Source organism: Leptonychotes weddellii, chromosome 12 (genome assembly GCF_054177405.1).
Source record: "Leptonychotes weddellii isolate Sample4059 chromosome 12, ASM5417740v2, whole genome shotgun sequence".
Lineage (NCBI taxonomy): Eukaryota > Metazoa > Chordata > Mammalia > Carnivora > Phocidae > Leptonychotes > Leptonychotes weddellii.
The window spans coordinates 75,019,777-75,045,885 of NC_138380.1; the positions used below are offsets into that span (position 1 = coordinate 75,019,777).

General features: G+C 36.1%; 1 pseudogene; it reads right to left on the reverse strand.

The window, feature by feature from the left end:
- Positions 1-585: 585 nt before the first annotated feature.
- LOC102727195 (transgelin-2 pseudogene) lies at positions 586-1,567 on the reverse strand (annotated as a pseudogene).
- Between the last annotated feature and the right edge of the window lie 24,542 nt (positions 1,568-26,109).

Below are 26,109 nucleotides of genomic sequence, written 5' to 3' on the forward strand. Positions count from 1 at the left end.
AACTAGAGAGACAAGAGTGATTGACCGCTTTTCTGTGAGGGTTCACTAAAGAGTGGGGGATGCAAACTTTTAGCTCCTGGAATAGAGATTAAGGCTACGCCATTTTCAGCCCCAGCCGCATGTTGAGCCCAGCCCCCTGGCAAGGACCGTGCAATTCCTCCCCCGCAGAGACACCTGAGAATCTGCGAAACAGGCCCCTCCCCTAGAAGACCAGAGGGAACTTCTGGCAAATACCAAGCTTACCCATCACACAAAACTGTAAAACTCCAGCTTTTGAGGAAAAAAGCATATAGCATTCGTGTTTTTTTTCTTACTTTTCTTTAATCCTTCAGTTTTATATTTTATTATCCTTTTCAGCTATTTTCTTATTTTATCAATTATTTTTTAAGTCTTTTTTAATTTTCATTTTTTCACTTATGGTTTATATACGTATTTTTATTTTTGGCTTCCTTTTATTGTATTCAACGTTATTTTTGTGTATATATATATATATATATATTTTTCTTTCTGACCTATTTTGGGATCTAGTTTCTTCTAACAAACAGGCCAAAATACACCCAGGATCTAGTTTATTGTTCTGTTCTGATCAACTTCTTGTCTGATTTTATTTCCATTTTTTCCCTTTTCTGTTTGGTTTCTGTTCTCTTCTGACTGTGTAGTGTATATTTTTCTGGTATAGTTATTATTCTTTAGTCCTTCAATTTTATATTTTGTTATCCCTTTCAATTATTTTCTTGTCTTTTTTGGGGGGAGGGGTTTAAAGAAGGGAATGTATTAGTAAGCACAGGGGGAGAGTCTGCCATTGGGCATCCCCAGAGGAGGCAGGCCAGACCCCCACCCAGGCCGAGGGGAGTCTGAAAGCCCCAGGGGCTCTCAGGGAATGTCACTGCTAAAACATATATATATTAACCATTCATGGGAGGGCAGGAACAGGGCTGGGGTAGGATCAGATGATCTGGCAGGGCATTCCATAGCTGGTCATGCTGGCCTGGGATGCCCTGCAGTTGGTGCCCATCTGCAAACCAATGACGTTCTTGCCCTCTTGCAGATGGTTGTCCGAGACATTCCAAGGGTTCTCCTTGGACTTCTTCAGAAACCAGTTGGGATCCTCAGAGAAAAACCCATCCTCCCGGGCTACCGCCAGTCCACCCAGGTTCATCAGCATCCGCTGCAAACATGGCATGTTCTTTCCTTCCCAGAGGCCCAGTTTGGAAGATGTCAGTGGTGTGGATGCCATAGTGCTCCACCAGTGCAGGAACTGAGAGATCTGCTCCAGCTGCTTGAAGGCCATAATGGAGGCCTGGATCTTCTTCACTGGAGCTAGTTCTTGGGGTATAGCCTGTTGATGAGTTCACACAGCACCATGCCATCCTTAAGCCAATTCTGGAATTTCTGCAGCCCAGGCTGGGGCCAGCCTGCATGCTTGTGGCACTGGGTGGTGATTCACTGGATCAGGATCTGCTCCAGGTCTGCATCCTACTGTTTCTCAATCTTCGGCTGTACCCCCCCAGCTCAGGCTGTAGGCAGGTCCCCTACTGGCCATTCCAAAGGGCAGTGGTGGCTGTAGGGTGGATTTGCAGTGAGGGCGGCACAATCCTGGCAGGGGCTGCCTGTGGAGTCCAATTATTTTCTTGTCTTATCAATTATTTTCTAAGTCTTTTAAATTTTCATTTTTACACTCACAGTTTATATATATATATATTTCATTTTTGGCTTCCTTTCATTGTGTTCAACTACATTTTTGTATATATATGTTTTCTTTCTTGCCTATTTTGAGATCTAGTTTCTTCTAACAAACAGACCAAAATACACCCAGGATCTAGATTATTGTTCTGTTCTGTTCTGTTCAACTTCTTGTCTGAATTTTATTCCCATTTTTTTTTCCTTTTCCTATCTGATTCTTTTCTGTTCTCTTCTGATTTGTGTAGTGTATATTTTTCTGGTATAGTTATTATTCTTTAGTCCTTCAGTTTTATATTTTATTTTCCTTTTCAATTATTTTCTTATCAAATATTTTTGTCTTTTTTAAATTTCATTTTTACACTTTTACACTTTTAAATTTCATTTTAAACTTCACTTTACACTTATACATTTTTGTATATATAAGGTTTTCTTTCTTGCCTATTTTGGGATCTAGACCAAACTACACTCAGGGTCCAGTTTATTGTTCTGTTATGTTCTATTTCTTGCTTGATTTTTTTCTCAGTTTTTTTTCATTTCTTTTTGGTTTCTGTTCTCTTCTGATTTGTGTAGTGTATATTTTTCTGGTGTCATTGTTGCTATATTCGTATTTTCCCTCCCTTTCGTCTATCCTTTTCTGGACATAATGACAAGATGGAAGAACTCACCCCAAAAAAGAGAATAAGAAACAGAATTCACAGCCAGGGATTTAATGAATATGGATATAAGTAAGATGCCAGAACTAGAATTCAAAACAGCAATTATAAAGATACCACTGGGCTTAAAAAAACCACAGAAGACACTAAAGAATCTCTTACTGGAGAAATAAAAGAACTAAAATCTAAATCAGGTTGGAATAAAAAATGTTATTTCTGAGATGCAATAAAAAATGGAGACTCTGGGCGCCTGGGTGGCTCAGTTGGTTAAGCGACTGCCTTCGGCTCAGGTCATGATCCTGGAGTCCCGGGATCGAGTCCCGCATCGGGCTCCCTGCTTGGCGGGGGGTCTGCTTCTCCCTCTGACCCTCCCCCCTCTCATGTGCTCTCTCTCATTCTCTCTCTCTCAAATAAATAAAATCTTTAAAAAAAAAATGGAGGCTCTAACTGCTAGGATAAATGAAGCAGAATAGAGAGTCAGTGATATAGAAGACAATATGATGGAAAATAAGGAAGCTGAGAAAAAGATAAACAACTACTGGATCACCAAGGGGAGGATTCAAGAGATCAGTGATATCGTAAACTGAAACAATATTAGAATAATTGGGAACCCAGAGTAAGAGGAAAGAGAGAGGGGGGCAGAAGGATTACTTGAACAAATTATAGCTGAGAATTCCCTAATCTGGGGAAAGAAACAGGTATTCAAGTCCAGGAGGCACAGAGAATCCCCCTGAAAATCAATAAAAATAGGTCAACACCTAGACAAATAATAGGGAAGTTTGCAAATTTCAGAGATAAAGAGAAAATCCTGAAAGCAGCTTGGGGAAAGGTGTTCTTAACCTACAGGGGTAGAAACATAAGGCTGGCAGCACACCTGTCCACAGAGACCCAGCAGGCCAGAAATGACTGGCATGATATATTCAGGGTACTACATGAGAAGAATATGCAGCCAAGAATACTTTACCCAGCAAGTCTGTCACTCAGAATAGAAGGGGAGATAAGGAGCTTCCATGAAAAACAGAAACTAAAAGAAATTGTGATCACTAAACCAGCCCTGCAAGAAATATTGAAGGGGATCCTTTAAGTGAAGAGAGAGTCCAAAAGTAACAAAGACCAGAAAGGAACAGAGACAATATACAGAAACAGTGACTTCACAGGTAATACAAAGGCACTAAATTCATATCTTTTAATAACTACTCTGAATGTAAATGGACTAAATGCTCCAATCAAAGAACACAGGGTTAGAGATTGGATTTTAAAAAAAAGCAAGACCCATAGATATGCTTTCTATAAGAGATTCATTTTAGACCCAAAGTCACCTCCAGATTGCAAGTGAGGGGCTTGAGAACCATTTATCATGCTAATGGACATCAACAGAAAGCTGGAGTAGCAATCCTTATGTCAGACAAATTGTATTTTAAACCGAAGACTGTAGTAAGAGATGAAAAGGGACACTATATCATAATAAATGTGTCTATCCAACAAGAAGAACTAAAAATTATAAATACTTATGCCCCTAACATGGGATCAGTCAATTATATAAACCAATTAATAATAAAATTAAAGAGACACATTGATAATAAAACAGTAATAGTAGGGGACTTTAACACCCCACTCACAACAATGGACAGATCACCTAAGAAGATCAATATGGAAACAAGGGCTTTGAATGACACACTGGACCAGAAGGACTTCACAGATATATTCAGAGCATTTCATCCTAATGCAACAGAATACACATTCTTCTCGAGTTCACAATGAACATTCTCCAGAATAGATCACATACTGGTCCAACTGGCACCAAAAGATTGGGATTATTCCCTGCATATTCTCAGACCACAGTGCTTTAAGAGTTGAACTCAATCACAACAGAAAATTTGGAAGGAACAAAATTCAGTGGAGGTTAAAGAGCATCCTACTAAAGAATGAATGGGTCAACCAGGAAATTAAAGAAGAATTTTTAAAAATCATGAAAGCAAATGAAAATGAAAACACAACAGTTCAGAAATTTTGGGGTACAGCAAAGGCAGTTCTAAGAGGGAAATATATAGTAATATAAGCCTTTCTCAAGAAACAAGAAAAGTCTCAAATATACAACCAAATTTTACACCTAAAGGAGCTGGAGAAAGAACAGGAAATAAAGCCTAAATCCAGCAGGAGAAGAGAAATAATAAAGATTGGAGCAGAAATCAATGAAATAGAAACCAAAAATAGTAGAACAGATCAACAAAACTAGGAGCTGGTTCGTGGAAAGAATAAATAAGATCAATAAAACCCTAGCCAGACTTATCAAAAAGAGAAAGGAGCCAAATAAATAAAATCATGAATGAAAAAGGAGAGATCACAACCAACACCAAGGAAATACAAACTATTTTAAGAACATATTATAAGCAACTATATGCCAAAATTAGACAATCTAGAAGAAATAGACACATTCCTAGAAACTTATAAACTACCAAAACTGAAACAGGAAGAAATAGAAAACCTGAACAAACCCATAACCAGCAGGAAAATTAAAGCAGTCATCAAAAATCTTCCAACAAACAAGAGTCAAGGGCTGGATGGGCTTCCTAGGGAAATTTCTACCAAATATTTAAAGAACTAATACCTATTCTTCTGAAGCTATTTCAAAAAAAAGAAATGAAGGAAAACTTCCAAACTCTTTCTATGAGGCCAGCATTACCTTGATCCCAAAACCAGACAAAGACCCCACCAAAAAGGAAACAGACCAAGATCCTTGATGAATATGGAAGCCAAAATTCTCACCAAGATATTAGACAGTAGGATCCAACAGTACATTAAAAAGATTATTCACCACAACCAAGTTGGATTTATTCCTGTGCTGCAAGGCTTGTTCAACATCCACATCAATCAATGTGATACACTACATGAATAAAGAAAGGACAAGAACCATATGATCCTCTTAATTGATGCAGAAAAAGCATTTGACAAAATATAACATCCTTTCTTGATTAAAACTCTCCACAGTGTAAGGATAGAGGGAACATACCTCAATATCATAAAAGCCATCTATGAAAGGCCCACAGCAATATCATTCTCAATGGAGAAAAACTGAGACCTTTTTCCCTAAGGTCAGGAACACGACAGGGATGCCCACTCTCACCACTGTTGTACAACATAGTACTAGAAGTCCTAGCCTCAGCAATCAGAAGACAAAAAGAAATAAACGGCATTCAAATTGGCAAAGAAGAAGTCAACTCACTCCTCACAGAAGACATGATATGTGGAAAACCCAAAGACTCCATCCCAAATTGCTAGAACTCATACAGGAATTCAGCAGAGTGGCAGGATATAAAAATCAATGCCCAGAGATCAGTTGCATTTCTATACACTAACAATGAGCTAGAAGAAAGAGAAATTAAGGAATCAATGCCATTTACAGTTACACCAAAAACCATAAGATACCTAGGAACAAATTTACCAAAGAGGTAAGGGATCTGTATTCTGAAAACTACAGAACACTTATGAAAGAAATTGAGGAAGACACAAAGAAATGGAAAACCATTCCATGCTCATGGATTGGAAGAATAAATATTGCTAAAATGGGGCACCTGGGTGGCTCAGTCGTTAAGCGTCTGCCTTTGGCTCAGGTCATGATCCCAGGATCCTGGGATCGAGTCCCACATCGGGCTCCCTGCTCAGAGGGAAGCCTGCTTCTCCCTCCCCCACTTCCCCTGCTTATGTTCCCACTCTTGCTGTGTCTCTCTCTGTCAAATAAATAAATAAAATCTTTAAAAAAAAATATTGCTAAAATGTCTATGCTACCCAGAATAACCTACACATTCAATGCAATCCCTGTCAAAATACCATCAACATTTTTCACAGAGCTGGAATAAATAATCCTAAAATTTGTATGGAACCAGAAAAGACCCCAAATAGCCAGAAGAAAGCTGAAAAAGGAAACCAAAGCTGGTGGCATCACAATTCTGAACTTCAGACTATATAACAAAGCTATAATCATCAAGACAGTATGGTACTGGTACAAAAGCAGACACATAGACCAATGGAACAGAATAGAGAGCCCAGAAATGGACCCTCAACTCTATGGTCAACTAATCTTCAACAAAGCAGGAAAGAATATCTAATGGAAAAAGTGACAGTCTCTTCAATAAATGGTGTTGGGAAAACTGGACAGTCACATGTAGGAGAAAGAAACTGGACCATTTTCTTACACCATACACAAAAATAAATTCAAAATGGATGAAAGACTTAAATGTGAGACAGGAATCCATCAAAATCCTAGAGGAGAACGCAGGCAGGAACCTCTTTGACCTCAGCCGCAGCAACTTCTTCCTAGAAACATCGCCAAAGGCAAGGGAAGCAAGGGCAAAAATGAACTATTGGGACCTCATCAAGATAAAAAGCTTTTGCACAGCAAAAGAAACAGTCAACAAAACCAAAAGACAACCGACAGAATGGGAGAAGATATTTGCAAATGACACATCAGATAAAGGGCTAGTATCCAAAAATCTATAAAGAAGTTCTTAAACTCAACACCCAAAGAACAAATGATCCAATCAAGAAATGGGCAGAAGACATGAACAGACATTTTTCCAAAGAAAACATCCAAATGGCCAACAGACACATGAAGAGATTCTCAACATCATTCAGCATCAGGGAACTACAAATCAAACCCACAATGAGATACCACCTCACACCACTCAGAATGACTAAAATTAACAAGTCAGGAAACAACAAATGTTGGCAAGGATGTGGAGAAAGGGGAACCCTCTTAAACTGCTGGTGGGAATGCAAGCTGGTACCGACACTCTGGAAAATAGTATGGAGATTCCTCAAAAAGTTAAAAATAGAGCTACCCTATGTTCCAGCAATTGCACTACTAGGTATTTACCCAAAGGATACAAACAGTGATCCAAAGGGGCACCTTCACCCTAATGTTTATAGCAGCAATGTCCAAAATAGTCAAACCTTGGAAAGAGCTGAGATATCCATTGACAGATGAATGGATAAAGAAGAAGTGGTATATATATACAATGGAATATTACATCAAAAAAAATGAAATCTTATCATTTGCAAGGCTGTGGATGGAACTAGAAGTTATTATGCTAAGTGAAATAAGTCAATCAGAGAAAGATAATTATCATATGATTTCACTCATATGTGGAATTTAAGAAACAAAACAGAGGATCATAGGGCAAGGGAGGGAAAAATGAAATCAGACGAAATCAGAAAGGGAGACAAACCATAAGAGACTCTTAAGTATAGGAAAGAAACAGAGGGTTGCTGGAGGGGTGGTGGGTGGGTGGATGGGGTAACTGGGTGATGGGCATTAAGGAGGGCACGTGATGTAAGGGAGCATTGGGTTTTATATGCAACTGATGAATCATTGAACTATACCTCTGAAAGTAATCATACATTATATGTTAGTTGAATTTAAATAAAATAATATTTAAAGAAAGATAGGAGAATTTGGGCATCAATACCCTTCTTCAGGAGTTTAATCCCTCTGCATCTCTCACTCATTTGCCCTATATCTTCAGGGAAGGTCCTGACAGTAGGTGAAAAGGCACACAGTGTGCCTGAAATAGGATCCAATAAATTTGATTTCTCCTGGATATATCCACTGTATCAGTAGCTGAAATGAGAGCTGAATTAAGTCTGTAAGATGCACAGACCTCAGGAGCACCTTGTATATCATCAATGTATGCTAATATCATAACATTACACATAAAGTATTCTTCCCCTAAATGTAACTGAATATGATTAAATCTTTAAATCGAGAACTAATGTCTAGGTATAATTATCAATTTCAGGGCCTAGTTGGCAACAACAGACATGTTAAGTAACCCAATGGGATATAATCACCAATTTGCAGTCTGATAAATTCCACAGACCAAATAATTAATTTCTTTAACAAATACTTTTCTATGTGAGAGAGAGACTTGTAATAGATAAACAAAAAATTAGGAGTCATCAAACAATTGCAGTGCATGTGTGGTAGTCACGCACCTCACTGAACTCCAACTGCAGGGAACAAACTGACTGATATCCCCAGCTCTGGGCTCTGGCCTTTATCACTGCATTTGTGCTAAGGCTATGCCTCCCACAAGCTGTTCCCAGCCAGTGACTAACTGTGGCATGGATATTAAGGGATGCTCATTCCTGGTAGTCTTGGGACCCTTTGATGAACTACTTTGGCTTGGGGACCTCCATACATCTTGTCAAACTTCCTTAGAACTGCACTGCAGTCTGGGACTCTTCTGCCCAATCTTCCCCACTTTTCTCTTTCCCTCCACAACAGTCAGAACTACACTGCAATCTGGTGGTGCTCTGAGACAGTCCTGGTTTCTTTCCTATTTTCTCTCATTGGTGTTTACTCTAATAAATCTCATGCATACCTAATCTCAAACCAATACAACATAGATCTTAATGCCAGTTCAAATAGCAAACTATACAGAAGTCAGCAAACTGTAGCTTATAGGTCAGATCTAGCCTGTGACCTGTTTTTCCAGTCTACGAGCTTAAAAAAGCTTTTACATTTTTAAATGTTTATAACAGTAAACAAAATAATATATACAATGAAAACTGTATGTGGCTAACAAACCCTGAAATGTTTATTTTCTGGTCCTTTACATAAAAAAAGTTTGCTGACTCCTGAACTATAGAAAGGAAGGAAGAGAGGGAAGGGCAGAGGAAATAAGAAAAAAAAAAAAAAAAGCATTTTTCAGGCATTTGATGAAATTTTAATTGACTACATAGTTGATGATATTTAGAAATTATTGTTTATTTTTTGATAATATTAAGTATAATGTTACTATTGTGGCTATGTTTTTAAAGTTCTCATTTTTTTAGAGATGTAAAACCATTATCAGATAAAATAATATAATATCTGGGATTTACTTCAAAAATGCATATGACTGGAGAGGGCAGAAGTGTACATATAACAAGATCGGCCATGAGTGGCTAAGTCATGGAAACAAAAGGCACAGCATAAGGAATATAGCCAATGATATTGTGACAGGGTTATATGGTGACGGTAGCTATACTTGTGGTGAGCATAGCATAATGTACAAACTTGTGGAACCACTACGCTGTACACCTGACACTAAAGTAACCTTTTGTTGCAGCTACACTCAAATAAAAAAAAATCTTAAAACGATTGGTCATGAGTTGATAATTGTTGATAGTGGGTGATAGTTATATGGCAGTTGCTTATACTATTCTTCCTATTTATGCATACTTTTGAAATACTCTATGAGAAAATGATTACAAATGTATTAAATAAATTAGAGGAGAAATCAAATAAAAATAAGGAAGACTTTTTGGGCGCCTGGGTGGCTCAGTTGGTTAGGCGACTGCCTTTGGCTCAGGTCACGATCCTGGAGTCCCGGGAGCGAGTCCCACATCGGGCTCCCTGCTTGGCAGGGAGTCTGCTTCTCCCTCTGACCCTCCCCCCTCTCATGCTCTCTCTCTCTATCTCATTCTCTCTCTCAAATAAATAAATAAAAAATCTTTAAAACAAATAAGGAAGACTTTTTAATACTAAAATACTATTTAAAACACAATAAGAAAATATTTGACATTACTAATTGCTGTGGGTTAAATTGAGTCCCCATAAAAATCATATGTTAGGAAACCCCCAATATTTCATAATGTGAACTTATTTGGATATAGGGTCGTTGCAGATGTAATTAGTTAAAATGAGGCCAAAGCTGGGTAGGATGAGCCCCTAATTCAATATGACTAGTGTCCTTACAAATAGAATGGTATAGGAAGAGGAGATAAGCATAGAGGAAAGATGATATGAAGAGACTCAGGGAGAAGACAGCCATCTACAGTAAAGGAGAGAGACCTGGGATAGATGCTTCCCTCGTGGACCTCAGAAAGAACCAGCCCTGTTGATTCAGGTTTCTAACCTACCAGAACAGTGAGACAAACAAATTCTGTTGTCTAAGCCACCCAATTTCTGCTACTTTGTTATGGCAGCCTTTGCAAACTAATACAATGATGAAATGCACAATTTCCAGGAAAAAATTAAATGGCCAAAGTCAATTTAAAAAAGAAGAAAAGAACCAGATAGCTAAAAAACTATGGATAAAATTGGGGTGGGGGAAGGATTTCCTCCCCAAAAGACTATAATTTTAGGGATAGATTTCATTGAATGTCCAAATTTCCACAGAACCACAATTCTCATGGCATGTGAATTCTTCCAAAATATATAAATATATGACTCTACTAAGGCATTTACTTAGAAATGCAGATAATGTTAAGGATCCATAGATCAAAGGACAATTCCTCTTCTATGCCTATATTTAAGAAAATGATAAGAGCAAATTAATAAATAATTTATATTCTAAATGTTTTTCATACATGAATTAATATCAACCTCCAAACAACTTCTGAGGTACATACTATTATTATTCCAATTTTGTTGATGTGAAAATAGATACATGCACAAGACCACATATCTGAGCAGTGAAAGAACTAGGGTAGAATGAAAGTCTAGGCAATGTAGCTCTAAAGGCTAAATCCCTGAGACACTTTTTTTATGCTATCTCCCTATTGAGAACATATTTTAATCATATCATTCATATAAAGAACAAAAGATAGAAAAGAGAATGTTTAGCTTCCTTAGCATGCAAAGTATTTCCTTCTTTATCCATAGACACTATTGTTTCTTGATGCATCTCTATGCATTTTTAGCTCTTTATTTGAAAAGAAGAGAGAGAAAACAAATGATTTTGAGACAGGGAAACCATTTTCTTTAACCTGTGAGGAGACATCATGTGAAACCATAAGTTTTTTGGAAACCGTATAGATAATGTCATATTTTGTCAATGATTTTAAACTTCCTACATTGTGACTTCTTTTATTTAGCCACCAAGAAGTTACTGAAGTTGGTTATTTCCTTATACCCTTTGGTGATTTTTGTGGGGAATTAAGGGAATGGTCATTTTTGGCAATTGAGTGCTAGCAAAAGCTTAAGAATTGCCCTATCTTTTACAACAGAGTTAATATAATTCTTAGTTAAGAAATGTCCACACCTTGGGGCACCTGGGTGGCTCAGTTGGTTAAGCGACTGCCTTCGGCTCAGGTCATGATCCTGGAGTCCCAGGATCGAGTCCCACATCGGGCTCCCTGCTCGGCAGGGAGTCTGCTTCTCCCTCTCCCACTCCCCCTGCTTGTGTTCCCTCTCTCGCTGTGTCTTTCTCTGTCAAATAAATAAATAAAATCTTTAAAAAAAAAAAAGAAAAGAAAAAAATGTCCACACCATTTACTAACGGTAAAATAGAGCCTGTATGAGGATATTCATAGAAACCTCATGGACTAGGGAATGGGGACAAATTCATTCTGCCTGTAACAGTACATATTTAGCAGTCCAACTTTATATTCTTAGTTGATTATGAGATCCTTGTAAGCAGGGAATATGTCTTCTCTGAGTATCTTGAGAGTATTTTTCATAGTAACCTGAAAATGAGCATATTTTCTAAAGTAAAAAATCTGTTCTCACCATCTGATCAAAGATTTTTTGGTTAGTTAATATTTATGTAGAAGTCTTTCAAATATTTAAAAATTATATTTTCTTGTAAATATTAGATAGCCATTAAATGGTAATCAAATACCCCTTTTTTCCACTGGTGCATAAACATCATCCTAATATCACTTCATTCGTGTATTGAGGCTAAATTTAGGTAAGAAAGTGGAAGTAGTTAAAAATAGCTTGCCTTAACTTGTACAATAGATTGATAGTAATAGAATAAAACCCAGTTTCTGACTAATGTGGTATGAAGAGTTTCAAATTATTCTCTGTGATAAAAGAACACATTAATGTGGTCTGTGAGGCTTCTACAGCTGATCTATGAGTTTTTACAAACTATCAAGCTAATGCCTCTGTTTATCAACCATTCATCCCTAACCTTTTTCAATTTGATTTTCTCCCACAACACTACACTAAACCTGTTTTATCAGAAGTTATCAATGATCTTTCTCAGGGCCTATCTCTCATATGCTCAGAAAGAGAAAATTGTACATTCCACCACCACCTTTTGAAACACCTGTCTTACCTATGACATTAGAATACCTTGGTAATTCCTTCATCTCTTTCTTTTGCCTCTCTCCCCTTCACAGGGTCGTTCCCCACTCTTCAATGCCACAAAATGTGGGCGTTCCTCAAGGTTCCATCCTTGACTTTCTTCTTTTCTCTGTGCACTAATCTCCCCTCTTCTCTGTTCATTATCTTTCCAAGTGACTCAAATTACTATGCAAATGAATCTCAAAACTATACTTCTGACTTCTCTCCTCTAATTTAATCCTAACATTACAAATGCAAGCTAAATATTACTACAGGTGTTAGGATATAGTGATCGGGAGAGTAGGAAGTGAAAAGATGTAAATGTAGCCTTCTATATATAGGGAGATAAGACATTTAGAAAAACATATGAAACTGGGCAGGAATTGATGAGTTCCTTGGAAAAAGTTTTGTATGCTCAAGAATGTTTTGCCATTAGGTTCTTTGGTAAAAATTTATTGTATTGGATCCATATAAATAACACTTGATCTTAGCCAAAAGGCCGAGAAGTGATTGGATCCATATAAATAAGTTTCTCAGTTTATAAGAAGAATATGTCTTAGTAAGACACTAGGAGATTTCAGATATATATGAGATGTATCATAAGGATGATAATAGAGTTTTGTTTTGTTATCCTTACAGAGTTGAAAGGTGTGTAAGAGGTCAGAGAGTGAGATAATAGGAGGAAAGTTTAAGCTGATGGATAAAAGAGTACATGCAACCTGAAAATTTAGCACATCTTGAGTATTACTCATGCCTGTCATTTCTCTGACTGCTATGGTGACAAATATACATAATCTCAAGATATCTATGTTACATCCATTGTCCTGTCTGTTGCCATTGCAACACAAAAGGAAAACCTAAAGGGAGTAGAATACGGTCAACAACACTGTCTAATCTCCTTTGCGTTACTCCAACACCTTTCTATGCAATCCAGGTTCTCCTACCAATGGGACCATCATTATCACATATTAGGTTCTACCTGTATCATGTTTCACATCTTCCTTATCCCCAATGCCCACATTAAATAAATCAGCTTTTCAGAATCCTAACAACTTTTTTTTTTAACTAATATTTCTTTTCTATCATCACCACTACTGCCCAGGTAGTGGTACCCTCATATTTAGACTATTATACAGTGTGTCTTCACTGGTCTCAGTCCATCCTATGTCCTACTCCCAAGTAACTTTCAGAAAGTACTCCTCTGATCATTTCAGTTTCCTGGGTCATTCTGGTTAAAATCTACTCTGGTGCAACAGGAAGAAAGTTACAGTGTCACACTGGAGTTTGAAGTGTGGGTCCAGGATGCCTCACCTTCCACAGTGTGTCACTATTTATGTAGTCACTGAATGAAAATGACTGTCTCATTTTAGACTAAATTTCAGTACTAAAGATTACTGTCGTAAGAAGCAAACAACAGAGTGGTGTCTGGGTGGATCAGTTGGTTGAGTGTCCGACTCTTGATTTCAGCTCAGGTCATGATTTCAGGATCATGAGATCAAGTCCTCTGTTGGGCTCTGTGCTCAGCAGGGAGTCTGCTTGAGATTCTCTCTTTCCCTCTCCTTCTACCCTTCCCCCCCCTGCTCACTCTCTCACTCTCTCTTTCATTCTCTCTCTCAAATAAATAAATAAATCTCAAAAAAAAAAGAAGCAAACAACAGACATGACAACAGTAGATTGAGAGCTAAAGAAAAAGCAAAATCCATTATTTATGAATGTGATTTTGGCTAAATATTACTCTTGAGGTGAACTCTTTCCCTGAGAAACTTTTATTAAGAAAAGCCTTTTAGGGCACCTGGGTGGCTCAGATGGTTGGGTGTCTGCCTTTGGCTCAGGTCATGATCCCAGGGTCCTAGGATTGAGTCCCACATCGGGCTCCCTGCTCCTTGGGAGCCTGCTTCTCCCTCTGCCTCTCTCTCTCTGTCTCTCATGAATAAATAAATAAAATCTTAAAAAAAAAAAAAGAAAAGCCTTTTATTTAATTTCTCTGAAATCAGTTAATGGTATACCCTTAGCAAACGCAAAGGAAACTATAAGACTTATGAGGTCCTATCACTTCCTGTTTCACAATACCTGGGGACGTTCTTCATTTTACTGTTTAAATTTTGAGGCTCAGATTCAGTTGATGATTTCCTTCTTCTGTTTCTTCTGACACACACATATACATTACAGCCCTGAGCAGAGTTTAACAATCTTTTTAACAAAATTTTGTTACCTCCCAGTCCTGGTCTCCACAGCTACTGTTCGAAAACTTGAGCCTTTTCCCCGCAATTTTTTCCCTTCCCTGTTCTCAGACACAGCAGTGGTTTTCCCTACCTTAACAAACCAAATGTGAAGATTGTAATTCAGCCTCATTTTTGAAGGATTCAAATTTATAGGAGCAAAGAATGAGAACATCCTTCAATTAAGATGAAGTAGCCAGACTAAAGAAACTGAGGAGAGGCATAAATAATCACTTTTTAAACAAAAGTGGAATAAACTGGTGTCCCTTCCTCTAATCCATAGTGTCTATAGGAGTTGTCATCCATATTGAACATAAATACCACAAAAGCTCTTGCTGAGTTTCATCTTACTGGTTTTTTTACAGATTTCACCCATTACTAGAAAGGTTTCACAGTAGAAATCTGCTAGAAAGATGTGACAGAATACATCAGTATTTAAGTGGTATTATTTTGAATCCATTCATTGGGGCATTCATCTATTTTTATCCCCTAAATTTTAAACCTGTTAACAATTATAATTTTCTAATTTTTTCATAAATTTAATCTATATTATTAATCTAGAAAAAATTTGTTGAGTCCAAATAAGTTATAAATTGTTTTCTTGTTTGTATTAACTGTTCTTCCTTCCTATTTGTAAAAGAAATTTATCATGGAGTCTTTCTTTTATATTATTCTGACACCTTATTTTTCTCTTTTTCTAGGCTGGTCCATGCAATAACCAGTAGAATTAAGAGGACATTTTAAAATCACATTTCCAAGTAGAGGCTTAATGTAACTAAAAAGATGATAGGAATGTTCAGAATCTAAAGTATGGAGTGCTTAGAATCTTTTCTCAAACACCTGCCTTTCTCCAATATTCTTTATCTTAGCAATAGTCACAATCTGACCATCTGCTCAAGCGAACAACCATCATCCTAGATATTTCCCTCTCCCTCAACCTACATATATAACCCATCACCAAGTCCAGCTGCTTTTATTATTTGAATATTTCTCAAACTACTCCACTTATTTCCCCCTCCATAGGCATCACCCTAGTGCCAGGATCCTCCAAACTACAACAAGTATAGTATGAAATAATTAAAAGTATAAGCTTAGAAAGCAGGTAAGCCTGGCTCAATTCTTTCTCTGCCTGGTGTTAGCTGTGGTCCATTGGGATATGTTTTTAATCCCAAGTTTCTCAATCATATAATGGAACTAATATAAGTAACATTAGTATTTTTTTCTCCATAGGTTTACAGTGCATTAAATAAGATAATTCATATAATAGGCTTAACATAATTTTAAGCACATAATAGAAGTTCCTAAATGTTGGTGTTTGCTTTTACCAGATTAGCATACTATATCCATCATGTTAATAAATGCATTATATTAATCAAGGCATTCTTTACATCTGTCCTATCCAATATGATAGCCACTAGCCATGTGAGGCTACTGAGCACTTGAAATGTGGATAGCACAGACTGAGATGGTCGTATAAGTGTAAAATACACAATAGATTTTTAAAATTTTGATATTAAGAATGTCAAATATGTCAATACTAATTTTTATATTGATTATGGGTTAAATACTAATATTTTTATATATTAGGTTAAAATGTTATTAAAATTAATTTTATTTATTTATTCTAACATTTTTAAATGGCTACTGAAAAATTTAAATTTATATATGTGGTTCACATTTATGATTAGCATTATATTTCCATTGGACAGTGCTGATCTAGACTTTGTCCATTGTCTCTTATTTATATTTTCTTCTAGAATGGCTGGTTACATTCTTGAAAGGCTTCAAGTGATTTGAATTTTTGTTTAGAAATGTATTCAAAATATTTGAAATTTATTAGAGAAGAAGATCTAAAAAATCCTGGCCAGAAATGTGGGTGTGGAATTTTTATATTATGCAATTTTGATCTTTTAAAACTATAAATCAGCTTCAAGTAAAGATTTTTTCAAAAAAGATATTTATATTGTTCATTAGTATCCATTCAATATCCCCTTTAAGTAGTCTTTTTTTTTCCCAGTTTTAACCTTTACTTGACAATTAGTAGTTAGTTCTCATCTGCATTAACTGCAGATTTTTGAAAGTGGTGACAGGCTCATAGGTAACCAACATACAGAGCTTGTTTGGTCAATCTTCATCCTCAGTTACATTTTCTGGACAACTGCACACAGATACCATATGGAACATTCCTTATTCCTTTGGCCCAGACAGCTTTGTTGAGCCTGGTGGTACACATGTGGAGTTCCCATCTCCTTCATGGCAAATTTCCAGATCTCTTTGAGTGCCTGAGGGGTACCTTCTTAAAACCCACTCCATGGATGCGCTTGTGAGTGTTGATGGTGTATTCTCTGGTCACTACCTCCTTGATGGCAGAACAGCTCTTCTTCTTGCCCCCCTTCTTTGTGGGTACTATTGTGTCAGGCCCAGGTTGGAAAGGAAGAGCACAAGGTACTGTGGGAGAGGGAAAGCAGCATTTCAAGTACAACTAAGAGGTCCTTCTTAATAAATCAACTCCTTCTGATTTTAAGATAAAAATTATTCTTATAAACTTTTTTTTTTTTAGGAGAGAGAGAGTGCAGGCAGTGGAGGGGGAGGGGTGTGGGGGGCAAAAGAGGGGAAGAGGGAGAGGGAGAGAAAGAATCCAAGCAAGCTCCATGCCCAGCGCAGAACCCGATCTCAAGACCCTGAGATCATGACCTGAGCCAAAATCAAGAGTCGGTTGCCCAACCAACTGAGCCACCCAGATGCCCCTTTCTTATAAACTCTTAATATTGGGCGCCTGGGTGGCTCAGTTGGTTAAGCAACTGCCTTCGGCTCAGGTCATGATCCTGGAGTCCCTGGATCGAGTCCCGCATGGGGCTCTCTGCTCTGCAGGGAGCCTGCTTCTCCCTCTGACCCTCCCCCATCTCGTGCTCTCTCTCTCTCTCTCTCATTCTCTCTGTCTCAAATAAATAAATAAAATCTTTAAAAAAAAATAAATAAACTCTTAATATTAGAAATGCATATGTCTCCCTGAATACATGGTGATTGTGAGAAAGAAATAGTAGATGCTAAGCTAGAAGAATTTTGGGGAAAAAATCTGGACTGAGTTAATTGAAAATTTTTATAGAGCAGACAGAGAGATTAGGTAATTATTGCTCTTCCAGCCTTAATTTTTTAATGTAAAAGAGATTGTTTCAGATTGTTTTTGCCAGCACACAATGCTGAGATGAATTTTTTTGTATATGTATCCTTTTTATTTAAAAAAAGGAACTTGAAAGGATTTAATTTTATTTAAAAAATTGGAACAAATTTGAAAAAATGATAGCACTTTTCATTTCTGGGATAGTGGCCATATGGATATGTATTATTTCTTCAGCCCTTAAATTAACTTAATTTTCATATTAATCTTTTAAAAAAATTCATATTAATCTTGTTTATAAATTCTCTTCGGCATTGCATGAAGATATTCATATCATATGTTTACCTTTTCTTTCTAGTCTCTTTATATTTTAATGTCTTGTGCAGGATCTCAGGTCTATGTGAACTATAGTGGAGATAGCATGTATCCTTGTCTTGACACCCACATGAAAGGAACAAAACTAAAATGTCTCCATTAAATGTGATGATTTCTGTAGATATACTGTAAATACCCTTTTTTATTGTTGTTGTTTTTTTAAGAAAGTGTCTTTCTCTCTCCTCCTTTGCTAAGAATTTTTATCTTAACTGTGTAAAAAATCATATTGAGTGCTTTCTCAGCCCAAATTAAAAGATTAATATTTTGATCATTTGATGTGGTGGTTATTAATTGCATTAATAACTTTCCAAGCTGAAAATCCCTACATACCTTAGATTAACTCTACTTGGCCACAAATTAGCTAATTTTAATGCACTGTTAGATATAATTAGCTGATAGGATCTTTGCTTTTATGTTCATGAATGAAATTGACCAACAGTTTTGTTCTCCTGTACTGTTACTGAGTTTGAGTACCCAGATTATATTAACCTAATGAAATGAATTGGACAACTTTCCAATTTTTCTATTTTTTGAGGAAAAAAATTGTATGATACATGTTTCTTGAAAACTTACAGAACTTACACCTAATAACATCTGGCCTTGACTTTTTCTGGGAGAAGGGGAGTTGTGATCATTATTTCCAGAAATATATCAATTTCATCAAAACTTTCTACTTTTGGTGTATATTGGTTCATTACACACTTGTAGAATCTTGCTTATATTTAGTTATTTATACTCTTTTGCATTCTGCTATTGTTTATTTGCTTCTTCTCTCTTCTTTTTTTACTCTATTGGTATCACTAGAAGTTTGTTTCTTAGTGTTTTCATATAACCTTATTTTTCATTGTTTCTTTTGTCATAACTTTATCCTTATTTTTATGTGCTCTCTCTTTTCCTTTTGTTTTTGAATTTAGTTTGTTGCTCTTTTCCTAGCTTATTCAGATTTTAGCTAATTTGTTTTCCATCTTTCATTTTTTTCATCTTTCTTATATTCTGCTTAATGTTCATACTTTGGTACATTTTCTCTACATTTCAGCAGCAAACAGACTTCAACTCAGTGTTTTCATTGTCATTCAAATGTAAGAATTTCACGTTTTAGCATGTAATTTCAGCCTTAAATCAATGGGCGAATGGTAATATGTTAGTTTTTAGAGATAGGGAATTTTTCCTAAATATTCTTGTTTGATTTCTAATTTTATCATATTGTAGTTATAGAATATAGATGGTATGTTGCTAATTATTTGAAATATTTTGAAACTTCTTTGTGGAACTGGGTATATGACCATCATTGGTAAATATTTCCTGTGTGTTTGAAAATATGTATTCAATGTTCATTTGATATCAAGTTCTAGACATATATCTAGTACATCTAACTTAGTAATACCATTGAAATCATCTCTACCTTTATAGTTTTCCAAGTATCATATACCCATTTCCATAAAATGTGTGTTTGTTTACTATGCCTTTCCATATCAGATGTTATTCCTTTTTATATTAAGAGGCTATAGTCTCAGCTTACTTTTTTATGCATATTTAACATCTCTTTGATGATAATTTTCATTTTAACCTTTTCTCTTTTTCTTATATTAAAATTTCTAGTTGATATTTTTAAGATATATCTTTTCCATGCCTTCATTATCAATTTTTTCTGCATTTTATTGTGTGTGTATGTGTGTTTTAAATGAGTATCTTTTAGACAACACTGCTAACTTTTATTTTTAATACAATCTGAGAGTCATTGTCTTTTTATTATTGTTTTCCTTATTTTAATTAATAAGTTTTACCATAAATTAATTTGTTACTATTGTACTAGATGTTTTCTACCTACTGCAATTAATTTTATGTTTCCCATTTCCCTGATTTTAATTAGATGTTTTTTATGAACTAATTATATATGCATTCTATTTTTATTATTTTGATGGTCATTAATTCGTTAAGATTCTTTCAACAAATACTTTTTTTTACCATTGACTATGTCCTCATCAATGTTCTAATCAGGGGGGAATAAAACAGATTAATATTTTGTTTATGTTTCCTTATCAATATCTATAACTTTGTGAATAATTATGTTTCACCCTGAACAGGAAAAAAATGTTAATACAGTTCCCTCTCCCATCTTCTGCTCTTCCCCTAACAAGTTTTAGTTTTAGATTTTTGTGCTTATATAAGTGATTAAATTATTACTTTTTCACACACCAGTAAATTCTACTTATTTTTACACATTCATCCCTTCATAGCAATTTCTTGCTTATGAAATCAATTCCTTCTTTTCAAAAGTTAAACATTTAAGAATTTTAAGAATTCTTTTAAAGAGATTTTTCATGTTACTAGATTCTCTGATAAGTGATATCTTTATTTTGGCTCTAACATTGAAGTGATACTTTAGCTGAATACAATATCAGATTCAAATCCTTTCCCTTGTAAACTTTCTTGTATTCAGTGTTGCTGTTGTCGAGGTTAATAGGTATTGGATTTTAGTTTCCCTCTGAAAGATAAGTTTTAGTTTCCTTCTGAAAATTTTAAGTGGTTTCCTTTGTGGGTTTTTTTGTTTTTTGTTTTTTAAGAGTACACGTGCATGGGGAGTGGAGGGGGAGGGGCAGAGGGAGAGGAAGAGAGAGTCTTAAGCAACTCCAACCCCAGCTCAGAGCCTGATGTGAGGCTTGATCTCATGACCCTGAGATCATGACCTGAGCCAAAATCAAGAGTCGGACCCTTAACAGACTGAGCCACTCAGGCACCCCTCCTTTGTTTTTAATAATCTTAAAAGTTGCTATAATATATCCATATAAGAAAGTTTTTCTTCCACTTATATGTCTTGTTCAGTTCTTTATGTACCCTTTTAAATGCAAGTCTTACATCTTTCATTAATTTAAATAATCAGTATATTTTTCTTCAAATATTTTCTTTATATGTGTATCTTCTCTCTCCTTCTAGATGGATATTTCTATTATTAGTCTCCATATCTTTTGACTTTTTTTTCCATTCATTCCATCTCTTTATTCCCTGCTAATAACCTCTGAAAGAGTCCTTCAATCTTATCTGTCAGCTCAGTAAATCATCCTTCAAATATATTCAACAGATTTTCTTCACTGGCAATAAGTAATTAGAAAATGAGGGGCGCCTGGGTGGCTCAGTTGGTTAAGCGACTGCCTTCGGCTCAGGTCATGATCCTGGAGTCCCAGGATCGAGTCCCGCATAGGGCTCCCTGCTCGGCAGGGAGTCTGCTTCTCCCTCTGACCCTCCTCCCTCTCATGCTCTCTGTCTCTCATTCTCTCTCTCAAATAAATAAATAAAATCTTAAAAAAAAAAAGTAATTAGAAAATGAAATGGAAAATAGATGCTATTTGTGATAACAATGAAAGCTATCAATTGCCTAGGAAATAATCTAGCAGAGATTGCCTGAGAGATTTAGTGAGATTTTTTAAAAATTCTATTAAAAAATATCGAAGTAGATATGAATGGAGAGATATAATACACTCATGAATACAATGGATAAAATTTAAAGATTTTAATTGTCATCAAATCTATAAGTTCATCATTATTCAATTCAACACCACTGCTAAATTTTGGGAGAAACTTGACAAATTTCTTCCAAAGTTTATACAGAAAGATAAATTTCCGTGAATACAGTTCAAAAAGAACAAAGATAGGAAATTCATACTATTGGATAGTAAGATTACAGCACCAAATGATAAAACCATCAGTGTGGTACTAGTGCAGGTAGGGATTGACTGACTGAAGGAATAGAAAAACAAGGATTTAAACAGATCACTTGTTATGTGATAGAAGTTAGATTACATAACCATGAAGAGATGATGGATATTTTTGTAAATGAAACTAGAAATTTAACTTACTATTTAAAGAAAAATAAAATTGGACCTCTAGCACATACCTTTACAAAAATAAATTAAATAAATAAATAAATAAATAAATAACCCCAAATGGATAAAAGACCTCTAATGAAAGTGAAGGAATTAAGTGAACCACAGATTATGTTTACCAGAGCAAGATAGAAAAGCCCAAATCACAAGAGAAAAGCCAACGTAATTTGACTCATATGAGAATTGGGCAATGCAAGAAAGAATTTCTATGAATAAATGTCACTCACAGGTTGTGCCGCTGGGAGAAAGACCATAAGAAAGAGCAGATTTATTCTGGAGTGTTCTTGAAGTCAACCCTGTGAAAGGAAGAGAAGGGGAACAAAGCAGGGTTGGGTTAGAGGGAAATGTAGGGCTCTGATGCAGTATCAGTAAAAGTTTTTTTTCTAAAGCTAGAGAGAGGCTGAACCCAAACATCCCTACACTGACTGGTCCCAGGTCATCCCTGAATTGTCCCTAGGAAGGGAGTGTGAATTTGGGTGAGATAATATTTTTTAGCCAAGGCAGTTCCTAATGATTATTATGGGCTCTCTGCAAGTATCTTTTTTCATCACTGGGAGAATAAGCCCTCTGGTCCTGAAGAAGGATCTGAGTGACATATCACAGAATCCATTAAATTAACAAGACTGAGATTAAAGTGGTAGTCAGGGATTACATATTTACAATGAATAAATAATAAGAATTCATATATAACATATCCAGTGACTTCCACAGAACCCAGCAAAAAAATAAAAAAATTTAAAAAAAGGAAAAAATAACAGAAGTAAAAACTTAAATTACTATGTAAAGTTATCCTAATCTCATTAATGAGAAGAATGAAGAGATATATATTAAAGATGTTGACCACAGCATTGTTCTAGTAAAGAATTGGAATAACTTAGCTATTGAATGCTTATGAAATTAGTTGATAACATATAGTACCTGCATTATAATAGAATGATGTGCATTAGGCAGAAGAAACAAACCAATTAACTGTATATAAAAAAAGAATAGATTTTAAAATACATATAATGTTGACTGTGAAAAGAAAAAAATAAGAGTTTAACAATGATAACATCTTATAAATTTAACAAAGCATGTAAAACAACTATATTTTTGTATTTGAGGATAGCATGTCTAAAGCAAGATATGCAACATGTTTTGGAAGGCCGCGATGGATTAGGTGTTATCAGGTTTACCCTATTATCCTTAAATAACTATAAACGCTGATTAACATATATAAAGCAATTGTTTGCAGGAGTTGGGCAGAACCAATCCAGGCCTACAATCTTTAAGAGAAGAAAAGTATATGAAGTGAGTCTTCTATTCTCCCCTGTTTTCTGTCTGAAGGTATTTTTCAATCCACAGCAAAGGGAAATAGAGTACAGACAGTGGAAGTCTAACTGAGCAGGAAACACAGATTTGAATGTAAGGCTACTGAAGTGGCTGGGACTGAAGTGGAAAGAATTGCAGGAAAAAAGCCCCCCAAATCTGCATAATTATTCAAGTTCTTGGCCAACTTCTAAATTACCTATGCACAAAATGAGACTCTGAGAGATGGTATTTATTGCTTTCTCTATGGATTTTTATATTAATAATTGATTTGTAGTTTTACCTTACTGTGATTAGAGAAAATGATTTTTTTTAAAATTTTTTAAAAAGATTCATTTGAGAGAGAGAGAGATGGGGAGGGGCAGAGGGAGAGGCAGAGAGAATCTCAAGCAGCCTCCCTGCTTAGCATACAGTCTGACATGGGGCTCAATCTCACAACCCTGAGATCATGACCTGAGCTGAAACCAAGAGTGAGACATTTAATTGACTGAGCCACCCAGGTGCTCCAAGAAAATGGTCTTAATTAGAGCATCCTTTCTTTCTTCCCCAAGAGGGAAAGCACAAGAGTAATCAATCAGAGTCTCTCAAAATGGTTGCCAGATTCAAGCACCAAAACTATTTAAAGTAAGAGGGTTAGTGAAACTAACAAAAGTGCTAGAACTGCAACAAGTTCCAAAACCATAATTGATATATATCCATCACCTTTCTCCTCCACCACTCATTTTACATTTTTTTCACTGTTGGCCATCTCTTTGGCTGAGGTGCATGCTTGGCAGGGAAACTGCCAAGTTTGAGAAACTTTACTTCTTAGTGGTAAGCCCTTTGTTTTCTTTTCTTTGTGTAATAGCCATCCGACAATATAGACCCACAGTGACCCACATTTCCCACTACTTAAGCTCTAGTGTAGTGTCCTCATGCATTTCATTATGACTGTTCCTGTGTTACCAATAGAATATGGCAGAAGTGATAATGCATGACTTCGAAGACTAGGTCATAAAAGGTGTTGCACCTTCTGCCTTGGTCTCTTGGGCACTCAGTCTTGGAGCTCTGAGCCACCATGGAAGACATCCAACTACCTTGAGGATCATATGCTAGAGAGATGACATTCAGAGGCTTTGAATCACATAAGTCCCCAAAAGTACACAGAGAGAAATGCATGGGCAGTTCCCAACTGTTCCAATCCCTATATATTCAAGTCATCCCAATTGAGACTCCAGAGAATTCATATGGCAGAGATAAGTTGTCCCTGCTGAGCTCTGCCCCAATTATAAATTCATAAACAAAATAACATATTTTTGTTTTAAGCCACTAAATTTTACACAAAAATAGATATCAAAACACTTTAACCATGGTTGCTGCCGTTATCCATTTATAGTTATCATGGGCATAAAAGCTCATAAATTCCTCTGTACCTTCATTATGTAGGCACTATAGCCTATTTTGGTAATTAGAGTTGATTACCACAACTAATATGTTAACCCCCCCTTTTTTATCGCTTACTTGTCCACCAGCATAAGGACTGACATCAGTTCTATTCAGTTTCGCATTAGCATATCACATCAATCCACCTTTGCATCACCCTAGATTCCTTTCTTCTGTGTTAGTTGATTATTGGGAATACCGAATACCTCTTAAGGCCAAAAATATAAGTTGAGCTAGAAGTATCAGCGCACAGAAGTCTGGCTACCTGTTTGTGTGATTTACTAGTACATTATGGATATGCATAGGCTGAAATCCAAATGCTGTTTTTGAACCTGCCCAACTTTATGAAATGATGGATCTGAGAAAGGAAAAGAAACCCCAGTGCCATAGTCACTTAGCATCCCATGGTCAGGTTATCAGTTTCTAGTATGATCCAAGATAATGGCAGAAATTTTTGTTAAAATTGAAACCAGTTCCTCTACCTCTAAATCCTAGAAACTTATCAGAGAATTTGCACAAAAACTTTCTTTTTTTTACCTTTGTCAAATCCACTGGGTCATAAGGCCCAAGTGGCTAGGCACCTCAGGGTGGATCTTCTGCAGAATCCCATCTTACTCTTGTCCTCATCCAAAATGGATAGCTTCCAAGTCACCAAATACATGGGTCAGAGCAGTATTTTCAGTTTTAGTGTATACTACCTCCAAAACCAGAAGAGACCTATCAAACACAGTACCTCTATCAAAGGACTGTCAGGGACAAAGTGCAAATTTGTCCTTAGTCATAGAAAGAATGTTGTGGCATGTTACAGATCACTAGGGCTCCAAAACTGTGGAGTCTCTTGAATCTTCATGAGGCTTATCTCCATCTTCTTGATATAACGTCTTACTAACATATCTTCTATACTTTCCACTTCCTACTCACCAAGTCTGACTACCATGATGTCATCAGTGTACTGGGCTAGTAGCATGTTCTATGGCTTATCAAGATGATCAAGATACCTGAATTCTCCACTATGACAGAGAGCAGGACAGTTAGCATCCCTGGGCTAGTGAGTAAATGTGAACTTCTGTTCTTACCATGTGAATAAAAACCAAACTTGATCCTCCTTAGTAAAAAGAATTGGAAAAAATATATATTTATCTGCAAGATCAGTAGCCCTGTAACAAGTGCCAAAGCCTGTGTTAATTTATTACCACTTAACCAAGCAGTAGACACAATAGTAGCTACTATGGCAGACGGTAGAATGCAGTAGCTGTGATTGGGGTTGTCACTTGGATAAATTTATAATAATATATACATCTGCCAGGATCCATTTCACTTTTTGCAGGATACATATAGTTGAATTAGATGGAAATATTATATGAACCATCACCCCCACATCCTCTGTCTTTGATAC